Below are 21,391 nucleotides of genomic sequence, written 5' to 3' on the forward strand. Positions count from 1 at the left end.
AGGTGGGACACTAGGGAGAGACCAAGTTCACGTTACCAAACACGGGAGGCGTCCATCACTATTTATCAATAAGAGGTGGAAGTGCCGCCCCGGGGTTCTATCAAGCTGTTTGGAAGCCTGGGTGTAGTGTTTTTAACTGCAGCGAGAGTTCCGCACAACCTGAGATATCACTGGGACAACACGGAGGGGCAGTTAGCGACTCTAGTACGAATGGGAGCATACTTGACAGGGGTGCGCTCATATGAAATGCAGAGGGGTTTCCGTTGGGGTTCCACAAAAAGTAGGTGGAATTACACGTAGGATGCGCCATGTACCCACATCTGGGAAATACACATAAAAGGTACTAGGTGACCAGTACAACATGGAGAGTAGACTAATCATAAAAGAAGCCCGGTGGATATATCAAGAGGGGGGATATCAACACTGGCTGAACGATCTGATAGAATTGAACAAAGTTGCACCATTCTAGGCAGACTGTGGTATAAAGCATCATTTTAAATGTGCCTCCATCTGCCTTTAGCCTTATAGGGATGGGGAGAGTGGATAGATTACTTTTTCCTTTCTCCACGTTGTCCAGTGTATGGTAACTGAATGAAAAGACCATGCAGATACCAAAGGTAGTGAGTTGGTAGCTAATATGATGGGCAGATCGCTTTTGAGTTTACTATACCATGCACGTGATACACAATAAACATAACGATAATGGGTGTGGTTGCCATTTAATAATGGGCAAGTAGAAAACAGATGAGAAAGTATGTGGACCTGTGGTATACTTCTGCTATAAAATACAAGCATGATACATATCCATCAATTTCATACATCATGGCCAGGCTTTTATATACACTCTAAGATGGCCGCCGCCACAGAGTGAGTATCTGTATACGGACACCAGGACCGAAAGTAGGGTGGGTCCTGAGAGCCGGTTGCATCGCTCGCTGCTTTTAATAAAGATCCCTTCAGCCAGGTGCAGATAAGGGACTGAGCGTTGGCCGGATACTCGCGTCTTATCGGTAAGGAGTGACACTAAGGGGAGACCAAGTTCCCGTTACCAAACACGTGAGGCGTCCATCACTAGTTATCAATAAGAGGTGGAAGTGCCGCCCCGGGGTTCTATCAAGCTGTTTGGAAGACTGGGTGTAGTGTTTTTAACAGCAGTGAGAGTTCCGCACAACCTGAGATATCACTGGGACAACACGGAGTGGCAGTTAGCGACTCTAGTATGACAGGGGTGCGCTCATATGAAATGCAGAGGGGTTTCCGTTGGGGTTCCACGAAAAAGTAGGTGGAATTACACGTAGGAAGCGCCATGTACCCACATGTGGGAAATACACATAGTTAGTAGACTAACAGAGGGGATTACAGCGGCGGGCACATTCTAACCTGAGGGCACTCTGAGAATGCTTGACTGAATTGCGTATGTACAGGGAGGGAATCAAGTATTGTAATATTTGTCATCTCTCCTATACAGACTGACTTATTGCAGCGATTGAGAAGGGACCTGTAAATAATTTACAGGGTGAGAAATAGTTTCTCTTACGGGGTTGCAGGTATGCGAATGAGGGGCAACTACCCGGTAAATAGATCACACGTGATATCCTTAATTCCCCACAGATATTTTATATCTTTTTAACTTGATGCGTGTCTGTTATATGTGTTGATGCAATGTGGTATGCTGTCTTTTGCAGGTACAATAAACGGAGAAAAGAGGTGCAGTGAGGACGCTGACCCTAACCCTGATGAAATTGCTGCAAAATGTTGTGAGGCAATGAAACATGTTGGTTTTAATTGAGCAGACACACAGCAAGGAATAAAATAGTGTAGCCAGTGGGTCAAGCTCATTTTTAAACTAAGGTGCTCGGGTTTCTATGCTAGTTCCCGGTACTCCTTATAGCTGTGGTTCCCAAACTGTGCGCCGCGGCGCCCTGTTGCGCCGTTATCAGTAGCCAGGGGCGCCGCGCACGATGTGCCCCGAGGCTGAGAACCACAGAGCAGCACTGAGAGGCGTTTTGCTTCTCAAGACACCTGTTTTTGCGTCGCTGAAGGAAACATCATTAAAAACGAAACGCTACATTTTACTGTAAAAACAACACGGTGATAAATCTACTTCCTGGCAGTCTGCAGAATAGTAAGGGATAGGAAGGAGAAATCACCCCAGGAGGAAATGGTAGGTCTCTGTCCTCCTGATTACGAACCTTTCTACTCAGTGAACTTTATTCCACCACCCGGTTTACTCGGTGGAGGACTGTTTGGGAAAAATACGTTTAGCATCTCCGTTTGCTCCAGATACTTTCTATCCGGGATCCAGCATAGGGGACCCAGTGCTGTGGAAGAGGCCAGGCACTGCCAGTGGCTGACTCAAAGGGCAGGTCTGCTGCAGAGCACTGTGCGCGCCTGCAGGTCATTATTTACTCTCAGCATGGCTGCCCCAGAGTATCCTTTATAATGTAAATAAAACGAGGTCCATTGAATTGTGTAATAATAATATATTTAAAGTCCAAGTGACTGTCCCTGGGGCTGGATGCTAGTGACACTGATGATCGTGCAAGAGCCTGTTCTCAGAAGCTTGTATGGTCACCATTACACCAATGTCCAGTTGAATTGCCACCCAGGTTTAGATGGCAGATCGCAAGACCCCACTCCACACAGACTCCATCTGAAGGGTAAGCCCTTTACGTATTCCACACCACACTTACTCATGGAGCTAGGGCAAGCCCCCATGCAACCCTCCACTGAGGCGTGCCCCACAGAACAACCTACAGCTGCAGACAAATTCAATACCAGAGCAGAGACAGCCCAGGTAATTGGTGAATGTGAACTATATAAAGAATTTACAACGTTTCATAACAACATAACATTACAAGAGCTGGACCCAGGAGAAGTGCTTCCACCTTTGTAGGCCAGGTCTCATCATTTCAGAAAATGGGCCTGGCTATCTAAGCAGAACTACTAGAAAGAGACAGCACACACTCAAGTGAGTGGGACTATCCTCTTTCCTTTCCTCAATGTCATTTACAATGCCAATAGCTCAAACTTTTGCAAATGCGAGACCTATTGCTTTGCAATTGCTTGTTATCCCTAATACCTTCATTGTATCCCAATTAATTTAAGGAAGCCAACAGGAAGTATTCCCGAGGTCTTGCTTACACCCCCCCACCCCCCCCACCCGCCCACCGGTAAAAAAATGGTGGGGAGCCACGGCCAACTGCCAATTAGGTCAAGGGAGCCACGGGTTAAGAAAGTTTGGGAACCACTGCCTTATAGGGTCACATGTAGCACACACACCACATTTTTGGTTTTCTTTTTCTCCGTTCTATTTGTTTTTCAAGTTGGCAGGTGCTAATGATGAGAACCTGAGGACACAGGTGAGTACCAGCCTGTAAACCTCCCATGGTGTTACTCCCGTGAGGCTCTGCCAGCCAACTTTTCCTCACCTTTTTCTCCATCTTCAGGTCCTCTGCACACTGGTGGGAGGGTTTAGATAAGCAGAAACAGCATTACATACCACAGTTCAAAGTAGTGATTTAAGCCACTGTATGGCAGATGTGCGATATAGATTCACTGCCGTGACACATAAAATTGTGTGTCTTCTCTAAAAATACATGGTGGACATTGGCTTTCGCCCACACAATTAGATGGAACAGGTCTTTTGTTGAGGGGAAGTTATTGAGTGGGGGCGACCTGTTCTTTTTCTACCCCCTTGGCTTCTAGTTGTGGATAGCAGTTAGGTTCTTTAACAAAACCCAGTGGCGTAGCTGTCCACTTTGCCGCTCGTGATGGTCCCTGCCATCGCCGCCCACGGGGCGTTAAGAGGTGGGGGTGCTGGCGATTTTCCCGCAAATGCTGCCCTGCGGCAAGCGCATGGAAGAGCGGGGTCCACTGCCCTCAAAACTCGTGCCACCCGAGGGGGACCGCAACTCCCGCCCCCCTTGCTACCCCACTGACAAAACCCTTAGCTCAGTCCTAGATAGTTGTAGCACAGAGCAGTCAGGCTTCATAAATGGAACACGTGTAAAGCATTTAGAAATAACAAACCAGTCAATAAGTAAGAACCACAACACAAAATGAAAATCTGGCGCCAAATTATAAAAATAGAGTGTACTTTTATCTTAAAATAGACACTATAATGACAAAAATATAGTGATGGAAACTGGAGATACAATTTTCTAAAGGTAAGTAAATTGTTTATGTAAAGATACAATAAATGGCGGCATCGGTTGAGTCGTTTTTTATATGGCACAAACTCGACCCGAAGGTAACAGAGCGCTTTACATGAGCACCAGTTGCGCTACAGAAGGACATGTTCATTTTTATTTTGTTAGGCAAGGGTAGATTAAGTGATTTGTCCAGAATCACAGGATGTTGAGCGTCCCTGCCGAGACTCGAACTCCGTTTCCCAGCTTCCAGGTTGACTGTTCTAGCTGTTAGGCCACATCCTAGTCATCTGGCTAGTAGGGCAACTTCTCTTAACTTGGACCGGTATAATGGGATGGGGGGCATTCATAAGGACCACTCTGGTCCAGTGGGACAGTTATCTGTCACTTGCAACTGTCTTTGGGTCCGCATTGTCTTTTTCTCCTTTAACATGATCCAGCCAAGAAGTGGTGCTGATGCTGGGAATGCAGGATCCTGAGAATGGTGTGGTGCAGAATATGCTAAAGACAGAGAAGAAATGCAGTGAATTTTCCAAATGCCCCAAATATCACCCTGGGTTCCTTCAACTTCAGGAGTAATCTCGGGCATCAGGACTCAATCTCCCACAAGGCACCAAGAGAGTCCAGTGCAGGGCTAGTTGCCACTTGTCAAAGGGTCTCCTGGTTACAGCGTTCTCTGCGGTTCTTTACAGGTGAGTAAATCTTTCTCTTTGGGGCCCAAAGTACGCTCTGACATTGGTCATGGGCACAGCAGACTTGAGGGCACCTTGTGTAGGTCAGATCTGGTCCCCCAACAGGCACTTCAGCATCGGGCAGGTGTTCCAGGGCAGCTGGGCTCTCAAAGCGTGCTGGTCTCTAGTTTTTTCAGGTCCAGACGTCTAACACGGGGCTGGCTAACTACCTAGCCCCTGGAGTGACTTTTTCCATCCTGGCACAAGTGGAGCACTTTTCCATGAGTGGGCACAGCAGGCACAGTCCTCTTTGCGGGTCCCTCAGGTGTAGCAGGCGCAGTCCAGTCTTTGATGCTAGATCCAGGAAGTAGGAGGGCAGTCCTTCTTCTGTCTTATTTCCAGTCCAGTAATGATCTGAGAACTGTGGGTCTGGGGTGCCACTTTTATTCCACCTCCCCATTTGTGTGAGGGGAGAACTCGCTAGACAATTGGGCAACAGTTCTCAGGAGGCTACCATTCCAACTTTGCATAACTTCCTGGGGGGTTGGCCACTAAATAATCCCAGGGTACCCCTCTCTTCCCAGGCCCAATATCGTGCAAGCCTTCTTCCCCTGTGAGGAACTCTGCGCACACCCTGGGCTGTGCCCAGCACAATGACTCAGTCCTCCTTGAAAACCAGTTCTGAAACAGCTTTTCACCCTCTGGAGGAGATGCTAGCCTATCTGCATACACAAAGGAGCAGGCAGGTGAAGGTGTGATCACCATTTGTTCACTAAGGCTGTAGCCTCTTTGAAACTGCGCCATCTGTTGTCACCGTCTGGTAGACATCCTAGTGGGGCATGGGAGTCACACTTCCTCCCTTCTGCATTTCTCTTCGTTCCCTGTTTCTGAGAGTGCTTCACAGTTCCTAGCAGGGGGCTGCATGTTGTCTTTGGTGACAAGTGCTGCAGATAGTCAGCAAAGACTATCGAAGGTTTAGGCAAAAAAGTGGTGACTTTCTAAAGTCCCATTTCTATTAAAAGTTGCCTTAAATCCGATCTCAGCAATGAGTTGAGTTTCATATAATGATTAATTTGATATCTTGTAGTAAAATATTTGGTGGTTCCAATTGAAAGATAGCACTTAGCGTAGTGACTAGTCAAACTCAGTGTTTGCTAATGGGACCACTGGCCTTGCTACAATAAAAACAGCATTGTTGCAATGAAAACAACAAGTTTGTGTTTTCACTATCAGGGCATGTTAAACACAAGAGGAACATGCCCTTCTTTCAAATATTAGGTACCTTGTCTGGTAGGCTACCAAGGCCTTCCCTAGGGGTGGCTCACTAATATTAAAAAGCATTGGCTATGCAAATAGGTCTGGTTTGAAAAGAATGTTGTAGAGTAATGTGAAGCATTACAACCAGTGGCAGCCGGCATGGCTCGCAGGGTGGGTGCAGACACATGGGGTGGGGTGGTGCGCGAGGGAGGGGGGTGATGGTGTGCAATGTAAAAAAATTATATTAAAATTAACGCTTAACCTTGCCACACCGGGTCCCATGTCTCTGCTCCTGCTATCCTCGTCAGACTCGAGGCACAGGAAGCACAGCTAAGCTCCCCTGACCAATCACAACGCTGAGTGTCCTGGTTCAACGCTCAGCCAGGGAATGGGGGCCTGGGCATGTTCTCCGCACAGGCTGTAATGCTCCCTGTATGGAGCACAGGGAAAGTGCTAATGACTGTTTTGGACAGCCTGAGCAGGCCGGCCAAACAGTCATGTGCACTTTAGAGTGGGTAAACCACTCCTCTCCTGCCCTGCTCCGACAGCGGAGCAGCCCTGCCCACTCGCAAAGCAGCACGGAAACATAAAATGATAATACCTCAAAGTTATTATCATTTTGTTTCCTTTACTTTGCACTGCTTAAAAGCAGTGAGGCAACGCTCCTCTGCCATAGCGGAGGAGCCGCCCTTGATTACAAGTAAATAGAATGGGAATGAATATGTATTTGTGTGGAAGCAAATAGCTGTAGAATAATATTGGTGTAGGTTAACAGGTCAGATGACAGTTGCTCTGCCGAGGTAGACCTAAAACTCCTTGTAAGTTAATAACTGCCTCCCTCCCATCAGTGCTGCTGATAAATTATCTGGTTATCTGAGAAACTTTGGGCCCGATTCGCAAAAGTAATCTGAGACAAAATCCTAACTTTACGACTTTCGGTATTCACAGAAGGCATTTAGGAGTACTAAAGTTAGGATTTTGTCTCAGTTAAACTTAAATTTTGGTCTTAAGTTAAACTTAAGACAAACTTAAGTTTAACTGAGACAAAATCCTAGTCGTAAAGTTAGGATTTTGTCTTAGTTAAACTTAAGTTTGTCTTAAATTTAACTTAAGACCAAAATTTGAGATTTACTCCTAAATGCCTTCTGTGAATACCGAAAGTCATAAAGTTAGGATTTTGTCTCAGATTACTTTTGTGAATCGGGCCCTTTGAAAGCAGTACAATGTATATGCTCCTGAAAATTGAAACTCAAGGTAGATGGATGAATAAACAAATAATCACAGCTGTATGGGGGGGGACCACTTTTTTGTTGATGCACACAACTTCTGCCCAATCAAAATATGTACTCCTTCTGGCTCCCGACATGTGGACGGAGCCAAAGCTCTTCTACTGGCAAGGCTCACATAATTGTCTGGTGACAGCTGCCCTGTCAAGCCAGACCATAACAAGCATTTGCAATGCAATAGGTCTCGCATTTACGAGAATTTGAGCTATTAGCATTGTAAATGACAATGCCTTTTATTTATGTGTTGATTTTTTAAACATAAATAAAAGGCATTTAACAATGCCAATAGCTTAAACTTTCGCAAATGCGAGACCTATTGCATTGCAAATGCTTGTTTTTTCTGTGGCCGCTTTGTGTGCTGCTCTAAAAATCACATCTAGAGACGCCACGCGTGAAAGGAAACAGGAGCCCACCAGGGAGCATGCTCCCAGGGCTGGACTGGCCATAGCGGGCACCGGGCAATCCCCCGGTGCGCAGCATAGGTGGGGGCCATGATTTTATTACAGGGCCGTTTTTGCAGCATAGATGCAAAATAGGCCCTGTACAAAAATCGGCCGAAAACCGGGCCCGGTAAAGAGCTCGGCGGCACCTCCAACCCCCCCCCCAGGGGGTAGGGGGGGCCGGCCAGGCACTTTGCCAGGGCCGGTTGTGGTTCCCAGTCCGGCCCTGCGTGCTCCTCATCACGGTCGTGTTGACACAATTGTTCCTATGAGCTGCAGATATATTATATTCTCCCATCGCCCAAAAATGTGGTTTCCCATTAAAAACAACCGCCCACCCCTGCAGGTATATCAGTGGACTAATGCAGTTCCTGCGGGACATGCGTTTGACTTCATAATCACAGGTTCAAACCTGTCGGATAACACCACCCTTTCATTCTTCAGTGGTTGATGCAAAGAGTACCCGAAGGCTACTAACAGTAAACATCGATTACCTGTGTTTTTTTCTTCTATTTTTGCAGTTTTATACAGCGCGGACTCGACCTGAAGTGTGGGAGCTTTACATGAGCACCAGTTACATTACTCAAGGACACATTCATGTTTGGTAGTTACGGAGAGATTGCGTGATTTGGGCAGAATCACAGAATTTTGAGCCGACGCCGAGATTCGAACTTGGATCCCCAGTTCCATAGTCAACAGCTCAGGCCCTTACGACACATCTTCTTCCCGTAGCACCAAGACGCGCCTCGGGGGTGAATGCGCGCTGCACAAATAGAGGTTTATGATCTGTTTCTTCGCCACAGGCTCCTCTCTCCCCTGTGTATAGACCCAAGAGAACAGTATGCCCTTGCTCTAATCGATTTCGGGTGAATTCACAGTGTTTCTACCTTCTACACACTGATCCTACTTGAACATTTAGCACCCGACAGGTTCACCGAACCCCTAAACCCTTGCTAAAATCATATTATGCGTCACTGGGTTGAGCCAGGTAACTAGGCGCCCCTTCATAAATTCTTCCATGTTCAGCATGAAGCGCCTAGCAACCCCTGGGGATAGGACCGTGCTACAGACTGAAATACTTTAAACAAAATTATTTAAAAATATAAACACGGGATACCCACAAATCTGTCTCTCAAATTTTCTTCATTTCGTCTGCGAATTTCAAGAACTTTCGTCCAGACGAAAACAGAATAGTAAGAGAGTATATTGAGGGGAAAAAAGTTAAAAACTTTCAATTGAACATTGTGTTGAGTTAAAATAAATGTACTAATATTGATAAGCATTACAGTACCCTCTATTTTTATATGTGGAGTTGTGTTTTAATGGAGAAATATGTTTATAAAGCACCCTGACGCAACGAGCTTTAGAAAAAGTAAGAAAAACACACTGACATCAAATTAAATAGGCATTTCGTGACGAAAACGGTGGTGGTGAACAAAGGACCCGAATTCTATAAAATGTAAGAAAAACAGAAAACTAGTCTGCTTCACAGTCCTCGTGAAGACTTTTATCTGCTTGTTACATAAACAAGCAGATAAGAAAAGTCTTCACAACAGCCGTGAAGAGGTTGTGATTAATGTTTTTTCCGTGCTTTTGGTTTTCTGGCTGTCACATGGGCTGAGTGAAAACAGATGCGCTTGTCACGATGGGTGGCATCACAAAACTGCAAGGGTGTCAACAAAAGTGACAGCCAGCAAACCAAAAGCACGGAAAAAACATTAATCACGACCTAAGCCACTTGCAAACGGTCGAGACACAGGGATGTGGATTAAAGCTCCCCTTCTAGTGCTGTTTACTATAGCCCTCGCAGGGCGGGGAGCGCATGTGCGCTCCAACGTAAGGCGAGCCCAAAGGAAGGTTTTGATTGGCTGAATGGTTTATTTTGTCCTAGACAGTTGGCAGGTCTCTGCCTAACTAGGCTGCAGTGGCAGGCCTATTGTCAGGTTTTCACCTTGTCACAGCTATGGGGGCACAATTAATTACTGCAGTCCACTAGTGACATTTAACTTACTGGCCCCGGGTACTTATTGTACCATAAACTAGGGACTTGCAAGTTAAATGAGTCAATCTGGTATTAGCCAATTGTGCACGTACTTTGGGGGTTTGAGCACATGCATTGGGGTCTGGACAGCATGGACCACAACATAGCTGAAATATTTACGGAATTAGTCCAAAAACGTGGGGGGGTGATCATACAAAGAAAAGGTCCTTTCCTACACATACCATAAAGGCATAGAGGGTCTTTTAGTCAGGGGCTTCACCCACTGATCTGTTGGGCCCATGACAAACGTCGGAGTGTATTCTGGCCCTGAAAGAGAAAGATTTGCTCACTTGTAAAGAACCACTGCCACTGCTGTAACCACCACAGCATAAATTATGGAGCAGCGAGGCAGTCTGCTATTGCCATTGGTTGCCTTCACTTTGAGTGGCTGTAGAAATCCTATCACATTCATCGCATCTGGCTAAAAAAGATCCTTGCTCTTCAGTCACTTATTTTCTGTCTCTTTTTTAAAGACACTCTTTTAAAGTGTTTAGGTGACATTGTAACATTGTAGCTAACTGTAATTTCAGTGGTTGGCCACGTGTTCTTGTCTCCTTTACAAATAATAAAATGCATAGCACAAATAAAAGGCTTATCATAAAACAGCAACAATGATTTCTTGCAATTTGCATTAGTTATTCCAAACATATGGCCGCCATGTCTAGGTGGTGGCATATTTTCTTTTTTTCCATTCATTTTTGTGACATGTACTTGTAATATAAATGTAAAACTAACTATTGCATCAGCTTGCCAAGGCAAGACATATTGCCCTTGCCAAAGCTTTTTTTTATGTATCTTTCTTTTGTTAGACAATTTAGATCTGTTATCTCTATCCACCTCCACTTATTTTCATGCTTGAACATCATCTCTTCGTAGATCTGGAAGAGGGGAGACTGGGTTCCAAGAATGACTGCAAGTTTCCATGGTGAGGCTTGCACTCCTATTCCTACAGCCCCCCCAGACAAACCACCTGCCACCCGTATTCCCTAGTCTATCTTTTGCTCTTTGTGTAGACAAAGAGGAAGGATATGGAATCAATGGAAGCGACCAGTGGTCCAATGCGCTTTACTTGTCTTCCTTGCAGAATTCTGTGAAAGCCTTGAGGATATCAAGGAGGCTGCAGAAAGTTTGGCTGTAGAATTAGTTTCACAATAACAAGTAGCTTTAGCTTATTCATACGACCTAGCCCTGCCTCTTTCATACTAGTGTGATGTCTTTACTCTTGAGTACTGCGCCAAAGTAGCTGTCTTGCCAATAGAAGTAGAAGCCCGAGAACTCTAATCATTCATGGTGTGACCTTGCGGGCACTCCAGCCCTATAAAATACATACAAATTGCATAGGCAAAACATTGATTTTAATCTGTTACTGATTTTTACTTGGGGGAGATGTGTCATGACTATATTCACTAGGAGACAACAGGGCACAGCACTCGAGAATCAGGAAAATGCAAGAACTGTCTCTAACAAATTATGGGAGTCATTCAAAGTAGTAGTATTAAAATGGTTCTGTGTTAGAAACTAGCTGCCTTTTGACAGACCACTACGAGAACTTGAATGCAACATTACTAAAGCAGTTATCATTTCTTAACCACAGAGAGTATGTGACGAAAATGAACCCTGAGAGAGACAACCCTGGGTGCTTGCTTGCCTGGCTCACTAATCCTGAACGTGGAGAGATTAGAACAAAGACAAGAGACATGGTTCACATGTAAAAAGACATCCATGATGTGTTCTTAACGTACTATCCCAAACTATACGAAGAGCATTCTGCCGTGACACCGGTCAAATCAGAGATACTGTTGGATAGAGCAGGCCTAATAATGATCCCTCAGGAAATGCAAGATGCTATAAATTGTCCGATAACAGAATCCGAGGTAAAGGAAGTGATACGCGATATGACTAATGGTAAGACGCCAGGCTCAGGCGGTCTGCCAGTGGAGTATTACCTCACCGTATATATGTGTAGGCATTGGCAATAATGTACACTGGTTTAATGGATGTAGGTCATCTCTTGGACTCGACCTAAGAGGCCTTGATGCTGTCTTTGCCCAAACCACATCTCGGCACTAGAGATAGGTCCTCTTTTTGGTCACACTCTATGATAAAGACAGATTATTAAATCCTAAGCAAGATCTTGGCTAGATAAATACTCCTACTCTCAGTATAAATCTTTTCTGGTCTAGATTCACCAAACACAGCACATTGTTAAGCATCAGATGCCTCTTCCGAGTACTTGGGGAATTACTGAGGCACCTCACAAATGCAATGATTAGTATGTATTTACTTTGTGCAAGTATCTCTCTCTTTTTGTTTGTAAATAATGTGTGTTGATTTCTTTCCTCAACCACAACGGTCTACTTCGCATCATTCCCCGGCTCTCTTTTTTTATTGTGAGGCCTTTTGAAGCATCAAGAACCACATACAGTGAATGGACTTCAGCCTTTGACTGCACCACCTCCAGCTACTTCAGTACTGAAATTGGACAGAAACTCTACCAGTGCACCCCATCCTTAATCTGCATCCAGTGTTTGAGCTTTTTGAGTACTTACCCCACAATCATCACTGTCAGTTGCCAGTAAATAACACCCTAAGACTTTTAACAACTCGTGCACCTGACAGTCTGCAAAACTGTATTCCACAGCATTGGACCCAGAACGAGACAACATTAGCCTCCCCCTATCCGAACTTTGATGAGGGATAGTCAGAAGCCTGAACTGCTGCACCGCAGCCTATATTTGGTGGTTCGCATAACACTGCTGGTATTTGCGCAGCGTTGGTCTTAGTAAATATGATGATAGTTTGCCTGAGTGACAACTTTTTTCGTCACGTCTTTCTTTGAGCTGCATTCTGGTACTGTACCACAAGATGGCAGCCACGCTCCTCCTAAAGTATTCAGAACTCGTCAGGTAGAAGCACCAAAGACTGTAGTCGGAGACAAAAAGCGGAGAAGACTTTTTCTCTGCATATGCCATTTAGGAGATGTGGCGAGTGCCTCATGGCTTCAGACAGGGGCGCAACTAGGTCTTCATTTCGGGGGGGGGGGGGGCTAACATGGCAAAAGAAGGGGCGTGGCTAATGTTAATCAATGGGGCGGAGCTAAAATGGCAGATAATCAGGATCGGTTAATGCCCCCTCACACCTTAAAACCCATACCCGCCCTGAACTCTAAAATTACTCCCGGCACCCCAAAACCCATACCCATCCTGATCCCTAAAATTATCCCCCCCTGGCACCCCAAAACCCATACTCACCCCACACCCTAAAATTACCCCCTGGCACCCCAAAACCCATTACCACCCTGAACCCTAAAATCACCCCCCTGGAGCCCCAAAGCCCATACCCGCCCTGAACCCTTAAATTACCCCTGGCACACCAAAACCCATACCCACCCTGAACCCTAAAATGACCCCTGGCACCCCAAAACCCATACCCGCAGTGATCCCTAAAATTACACCCTTGCCCCCCAAAACCCATACTCACCCTGAATCTTAAAATGACCCCTGACACACCAAAACACATACCCACGCTGAACCCTAACATTAACCCCTCACACTCTAAAACCCATACCCGCCCTGAACCCTAAAATTACCCCTGGCACCCCAAAACCCATACCGATCCCTAAAATTATCCACCCGGCACCCCAAGACCCATACCCACCCCACACCCTAAAATTACCCTCTGGCACCCCAAAACCCATTACCATCCTGAACCCTAAAATCACCCCCCTGGCACCCCAAAACCCATACCCACCCTGAACCCTAAAATGACCTCTGGCACCCCAAAACCCATACCCGCAGTGATCCCTAAAATTACACCCTTGCCCCCCAAAACCCATACTCACCCTGAATCTTAAAATTACCCCTCACACACCAAAACACATACCCACGCTGAACCCTAACATTAACCCCCTCACACCCTAAAACCCATACCCGCCCTGAACCCTAAAATTACCCCTGGCACCCCAAAACCTATACCGATCCCTAAAATTATCCCCCCGGCACCCCAAGACCCATACCCACCCCACACCCTAAATTTACCCCCTGGCACCCCAAAACCCATTACCACCCTGAATCCTAAAATCACCCCCCTGAAGCCCCAAAACCCATACCCGCCCTGAACCCTAAATTTACCCCTGGCACCCCAAAACCCATTCCCATGCTGAACCATAAATTCCCCCCGGCACCCCATAACCCATACCCAACCTGAACCCTAAAATTGTCCCCTGACACTCCAAAACCCATTACCACCCTGAACCCTAAAATCACCCCCCTGGAGCCCCAAAACCCATACCCACGCTGAACCCTAAAATTAAACCCATGGCACCCCAAAACCCACACCCACCCTGAACCCTAAAAGTATCCCCCCCTGGCACCCCAAAACCCATACCCACCCCACACCCTAAAATTACCCCCTGGCACCCCAAAACCCATACCCATGCTGAACCATAAATACCCCCGGCACCCCATAATCCATACCCACCCTGAACCCTAAAATTGCCCCCTGACACCCCAAAACCCATTACCACCCTGAACCCTAAAATCACCCCCCTGGAGCCCCAAAACCCATACCCGCCCTGAACCCTAAATTTACCCCTGGCACCCCAAAACCCATACCCACCCTGAACCCTAAAATGACCCCTGGCACCCCAAAACCCATACCCGCAGTGATCCCTAAAATTACACCCTTGCCCCCCAAAACCCATACTCACCCTGAATCTTAAAATTACCCCTGACACACCAAAACACATACCCACGCTGAACCCTAACATTAACCCCCTCACACCCTAAAACCCATACCCGCCCTGAACCCTAAAATTACCCCTGGCACCCCAAGACCCATACCCACCCCACACCCTAAAATTACCCCCTGGCACCCCAAAACCCATTACCATCCTGAACCCTAAAATCACCCCCCTGGCACCCCAAAACCCATACCCACCCTGAACCCTAAAATGACCTTTGGCACCCCAAAACCCATACCCGCAGTGATCCCTAAAATTACACCCTTGCCCCCCAAAACCCATACTCACCCTGAATCTTAAAATTACCCCTGACACACCAAAACACATACCCACGCTGAACCCTAACATTAACCCCCTCACACCCTAAAACCCATACCCGCCCTGAACCCTAAAATTACCCCTGGCACCCCAAAACCCATACCGATCCCTAAAATTATCCTCCCGGCACCCCAAGACCCATACCCACCCCACACCCTAAAATTACCCCCTGGCACCCCAAAACCCATTACCACCCTGAATCCTAAAATCACCCCCTGAAGCCCCAAAACCCATACCCACCCTGAACCCTAAATTTACCCCTGGCACCCCAAAACCCATTCCCATGCTGAACCATAAATTCCCCCCGGCACCCCATAACCCATACCCAACCTGAACCCTAAAATTGCCCCCTGACACTCCAAAACCCATTACCACCCTGAACCCTAAAATCACCCCCCTGGAGCCCCAAAACCCATACCCACGCTGAACCCTAAAATTAATCCCATGGCACCCCAAAACCCACACCCACCCTGAACCCTAAAAGTATCCCCCCCTGGCACCCCAAAACCCATACCCACCCCACACCCTAAAATTACCCCCTGGCACCCCAAAACCCATACCCATGCTGAACCATAAATACCCCAGGCACCCCATAATCCATACCCACCCTGAACCCTAAAATTGCCCCCTGACACCCCAAAACCCATTACCACCCTGAACCCTAAAATCACCCCCCTGGAGCCCCAAAACCCATACCCGCCCTGAACCCTAAATTTACCCCTGGCACCCCAAAACCCATACCCACCCTGAACCCTAAAATTACCCCTGGCACCCCAAAACCCATACCCGCAGTGATCCCTAAAATTACACCCTTGCCCCCCAAAACCCATACTCACCCTGAATCTTAAAATTACCCCTAACACACCAAAACACATACCCACGCTGAACCCTAACATTAACCCCCTCACACCCTAAAACCCATACCCGCCCTGAACCCTAAAATTACCCCTGGCACCCCAAAACCCATACCGAGCCCTAAAATTATCCCCCCGGCACCCCAAGACCCATACCCACCCCCACACCCTAAAATTACCCCCTGGCACCCCAAAACCCATTACCACCCTGAATCCTAAAATCACCCCCATGAAGCCCCAAAACCCATACCCGCCCTGAACCCTAAATTTACCCCTGGCACCCCAAAACCCATTCCCATGCTGAACCATAAATTCCCCCCGGCACCCCGTAACCCATACCCAACCTGAACCCTAAAATCACCCCCCTGGAGCCCCAAAACCCATACCCACGCTGAACCCTAAAATTAATCCCATGGCACCCCAAAACCCACACCCACCCTGAACCCTAAAAGTATCCCCCCCTGGCACCCCAAAACCCATACCCACCCCACACCCTAAAATTACCCCCTGGCACCCCAAAACCCATACCCATGCTGAACCATAAATACCCCCGGCACCCCATAATCCATACCCACCCTGAACCCTAAAATTGCCCCCTGACACCCCAAAACCCATTACCACCCTGAACCCTAAAATCACCCCCCTGGAGCCCCAAAACCCATACCCGCCCTGAACCCTAAATTTGCCCCTGGCACCCCAAAACCCATACCCATCCTGATCCTTAAAATTATCCCCCCCCCCCGCGGCACCCCAAAACCCATACCCACCCCACACCCTAAAATTACCCCCTGGCACCCCAAAACCCATTACCACCCTGAACCTTAAATTACCCCTGGCACCCCAGAAACCATACCCATGCTGAACCATAAATTCCCCCCTTGCCCCCCAAAACCCATACCCACCCCACACCCTAAAATTACCCTCTGGCACCCAAAAAGCCATACCCATGCTGAACCATTAATTCCCCCGGCACCCCATAACCCATACCCACCCTGAACCCTAAAATTGCCCGCTGACACCCCAAAACCCACACCTTCCCTGAACCCTAAAATTACCCCTGGCACACCAAAACACATACCCACGCTGAACTCTAAAATGACACCTGGCACCCCAAAACCCATACCCGCTCAGAACCCTAAAATTAAACCCTGGCACCCCAATTTGTAACCCACCATGAACCATAAAATTACTCACTGGCTCCCTAAAACCCACACCCACTCTGAACTCTAAAGTTACCCACTAGCACACCCAAAAGGTAATGATGTGCTGAAAAATGCATTAAAGTTACTGGAACTTACATAAAAAACTTCTGACTGCTCCTCTGATACTATACTGTGGAGTCGGGCTGATCAGCAGCACTGCGTCCTGGCATCCAGCCCCTCGAAGGTCTCAGAGTAGATAGGTCTCCTGGAGTCTCCTTGCCTGGGTCCCCTCTGCTTCTTCGCTGCTGCCCTTGGATGCGAAAATAGAAAGATCCATGGCCCTGTTCACCATTTATCTGGTGAGCAGTGCGGTGGATGTGAATTCCATCCAAGTGCACAGACAGCAGGGTGAAAGGGATGGCAGTGCAGGTGATGCTTTTCCTTTGAAAATTAATTTCTGCTGGTGTCTTAGCCCAGGGTTTGCTGTCTGTGCACTTGTATGGAATACACATCCTTACAAGTGCACAGACAGCACACCCTGGGCTATGACGCCAGCAGAAATTCCCATACAAAAGAAAAGCGTCACCTGCACTGGCCATGCCTTCCTCCCTGCTGTGCACTTCACACCCCATGCTTATAACCCATCAAGTGCTTAGGTGAATCCCTGCCTTCAGGCAAGGATTTCACCTCTGCGCCACTCTAAAGGAAAACAAGAGGTCAGGGCAGGGGGGTTCACTCGAGGAAACTGTTCAGAGGCTGGCTGTCTGCTCGGGCTGCTGGGCCTCTCAGAATGCATAATAAAAATCACATTCTCGGCTCCGATGCGCAGCGTTAGTTAATGATTTCAGTGCGTGTCATCTTAGCCCGGGCAGAGGAGGCGACGGGGGGGCTGAAGCCCGGTGAGCCCAATGGGTGTTGCGCGCCTGGCTTCAGATATTTAATAAAAATGCAAAAGATCTCGCATAAGTGAAATTTTTAGCTATTGACGTTGCAAATGTTGTTTTTTCGTTTGGTTAAAAAATATCTCAGCAGTAGGATAAGTATTAAAAAAATTCCACTAAGAAAGGAAAGAGTGCAGTACCACAGACTACTAGGTGTCCCTGCAGAATTGTAAGGTGACCTCTATTAGCCACATAAGGCATTGCACCCTTAATGCAATTATAAATAGAAAAGTTGCAGCTGAGCATAGGTTTCCATATGTTTTTTATTGGAAGCAAGATTTTTGCTAGCTTACGTTTTAATATGGCACCATTTAAATAAACAACAATGGTGCATTTTTAAAATGCAAGCTAACAAAAATCTCACTTCCAATAAAAATAAATGGAAAGGTATGCTGAGCTGCAACCTTTCTCTTTTTTTTTTTGTTTAAGAAAGTTTTTTTCTTTATTTGCATTTTGAATTAAATACAAACATATGTCATAATTAAATGGAAAACCAAAAATATGAAGAAGAATTTACAAAACATATGCAATAAGCAATAAACCAATAATATTAAGGATATAAAAATGGGAAGATAGAAAGAAAGAAAAAGAAAAAGACAGGCTGTAGTGTGTTTATCTAAGGACCTGTATCGATACTCCAATTTCTGACCCTTGTCCGGTTATAAATCACTAATATCCATACAACGGCACAGAAACCCGTTTCATAAATCAGTCATAGCGCATGCTGTCACATTAAGCAAGCACTATTCCTCCAGCCCCCTAGAAAGCACACCGAGTTCTCTAAACAAACCAAGCCTCCAGCAAACCTGGGAAATCCCCGCTGCTATTGTTTTGATTTCGTTCGAGAACTCCTGTAAAGAATGTAAGAATGACCAGTTCTTAATGACATCCTTATTTGACGTCTTATGTCCATCCTTACGTCAAACCCGGCACCTCTCAGGTATAAATATACCGACGCTGCCCTAAGTAAAGACACGGTGGTGATGAGCGTGGAGCAGCGACTACTTGCCGGAGAGCCCAGCTGATGCGAGAGCCCACGGACGCTGCCCCTCCCCTTTTGACACGCTGAGGAAGAAGCTGCCTTTCCTCTTGCTGAGGAATCCAGCCTCCAGGGTTTCCAGCTTGCCCTCGCGGATAACTGGGATACCGAGTCCTGAGACAGAGATACCAGACCTCCTGCCTTCTAAATCCCAGGTACTGAACTGACTAACCCCTTACAGAGAATTCTTGAGTCAGACTCTTGGCAAAGCAAACTTAACTTAAACTGCTACTTACTTACTCCCTCCCACGTATTAGGCTTAGGTCAGGTACACCGGGGTAGGCGTAGTTAGAAGCACCAGTTGAGTACGATTAGTCAATGTATATATGTATGTATATCTTTTATCCATTTTAAAGTAACATATGGCTAAGAAACCATATCAATGCTTTTACAGTATTATTTTATAATCCTGCTTTTACTGTATGCACTTTACTTAACTATAAGTATTACAATTGTAGCGATTCATTTCTCTTGTATGAGAAAAGAGACTGATCAATAAATAACACCTTTTATTGAAAACGCCCGTCTCTCCTTTTCTCTGCAAATCTGGTGAAACTAAATATGCACGTATTGACTGAGTAAAATAGCTGTCTTTTGTTTTCACACGACTCTAGAGATATATACTTGATCAGGGAGAGCAAAGTTGTCATGTTCTATGGTTGTCAGAAACTAAATCCCTTCTTGTCTATCCAGGGAGGTTAAAATCCTCCTCGCTTATTCGAGAAAGTTTCTAGTGAACTCTGAGCTAGCTGGCACACAAAACTTAAGTCTAATATCGTCAGTAGAAGACCTAGTTAACCTCTGTCCTACGTCTATACTATTGAAGATATTATTCCAATGCGCAGAGCCTATTAGGATAATAGGAACTACACCACATGGCGCCCAACGTTTGGTAAGGCGATAAATCTAACGCAAGGCATTAGAGTAACTCAGTCGTGCTTTTTCACACAGACCCTTTCTCCCATAAATACTCCAAAGACGTCTGGAGTGGGTCAAAGGTTAAAAATCCGCCAAACTTAGTAGGAGGAGACTCCTATGTATGGTTTTTGGTTTATTCAACGTTGAAGGATACAGTGTTCCAAAATATTGTGCACCTAATCTTTGTTTCCTTGAAAACCTGATCTGCAACAAAAACCGTTCTGTCAGTAAAAATGTCAGAAACTGAAGAAGAGAGGGAGACAGCTAGAATAGCAGCTCAACTCCTAGCGGATGACACAAGTCTCCTACAGCAGGACCCGGATGCAATACTCATCCCGGTTAGCATAAGAAAAACTATAACACTTAAACTTATAGAAAATGGACTAACACCAAGAGGTGGTACAGTCATATTCGTAATTGAGGCACACGAATATCGGCAGACAGAGGTATTCTATTCATGGATAAACTTTCCAGCAGCAAACGCTGTCACAAAAGAGTTCCACTATTACAAAATAGAGGAACCTCCGGATGAGTACACTCCTTTCAAGGAGGTGGAAATACCACTAAAATACCAAGAGCACCTGCTCTGGTTTAAAGGTGCCCTAAAACATAATAATCACATCACCAGGCTCGGTCCACTAGGTAGACCAGGAGCAACGTGGCCGGTTCTAGCCAGCTACACACCACATCCCGACATCGAAAAAATGTCAGTATCAGAACTTCTAGCACAGCTAAAACAACTGATTAAAATACATAGACAATTAGTCCAATATGTAATGCGGACTTCAACAGTCCAACCAGCTATTAAAATTCCACAGCTGACCCCTCATCAGGGGAGACAAATAAAATCACACCACAGAACATACAGTTCTGTCTAGGCAAAATACCCATTAAACGGGAACAAATTCCATTCTGGTTAGCACAAAAAATCACTCAAATAGAGGCAGTATTTCCTGATACTACCCCTGTTGAGAAACACAGAATTTTGACTATCTGTCTTCCAATGGGGATCGCACCACATGTGGAGGACTGTGACACTTGGGGCACAGTCTTTGCTTCCATTTACACAAAAACACATGGTGTTCCGTCCATGGCGGTAATACCAGATGTGCTAAAACAGATTCAAAATGAATACGGTCCAGAGCCTGCTTTAACTCTGGGTATGAAATTACTGAAAGACTTCAAGCAGGTCTCAGCTTTATTGTTATCCAACATAAAAGGAGAAGCAGCATCTGTGGCGATCCGCCAGAAGTTGAAAGAAACAGATATAGCAGAACAACCATTTCAACTTGCCAGAATCATAGAAAAATCCTATGAAGAACTAGGAAGAGATAGTTTGGGTGGGAAACCGGTGAAACCCCAACTAACTGAAAATCCTGAAAAGGTATTTATTAAAAATAATGTGAACACTCCAAAAAAGAGCTGGGATGGAAATAAACAATCCACTCCCAAAGAAAAAAGATTCCAGTCAAGAGGAAGGTCTCCTCGGCGGAGAGAAAGATCTCCGGACCAAGGACACAAGTCTCCCCAGAGGGAGCCCTCTGAGAAAAAATACAACCTTAGAAATAGGGATAATTTGAAGAAACCTGATA

The 21,391-nt window shown here is 46.1% G+C and overlaps 1 long non-coding RNA gene across 1 annotated transcript in view; it reads left to right on the forward strand.

Annotated features, from left to right (window-relative positions):
* LOC144771687 (uncharacterized) overlaps positions 1-21,391 on the forward strand; it is a 183,079-nt gene that overhangs the window by 41 nt on the left and 161,647 nt on the right. The window lies entirely within an intron of this gene.

This window comes from Lissotriton helveticus, chromosome 1_1 (assembly GCF_964261635.1).
Source record: "Lissotriton helveticus chromosome 1_1, aLisHel1.1, whole genome shotgun sequence".
Taxonomy (NCBI): domain Eukaryota; kingdom Metazoa; phylum Chordata; class Amphibia; order Caudata; family Salamandridae; genus Lissotriton; species Lissotriton helveticus.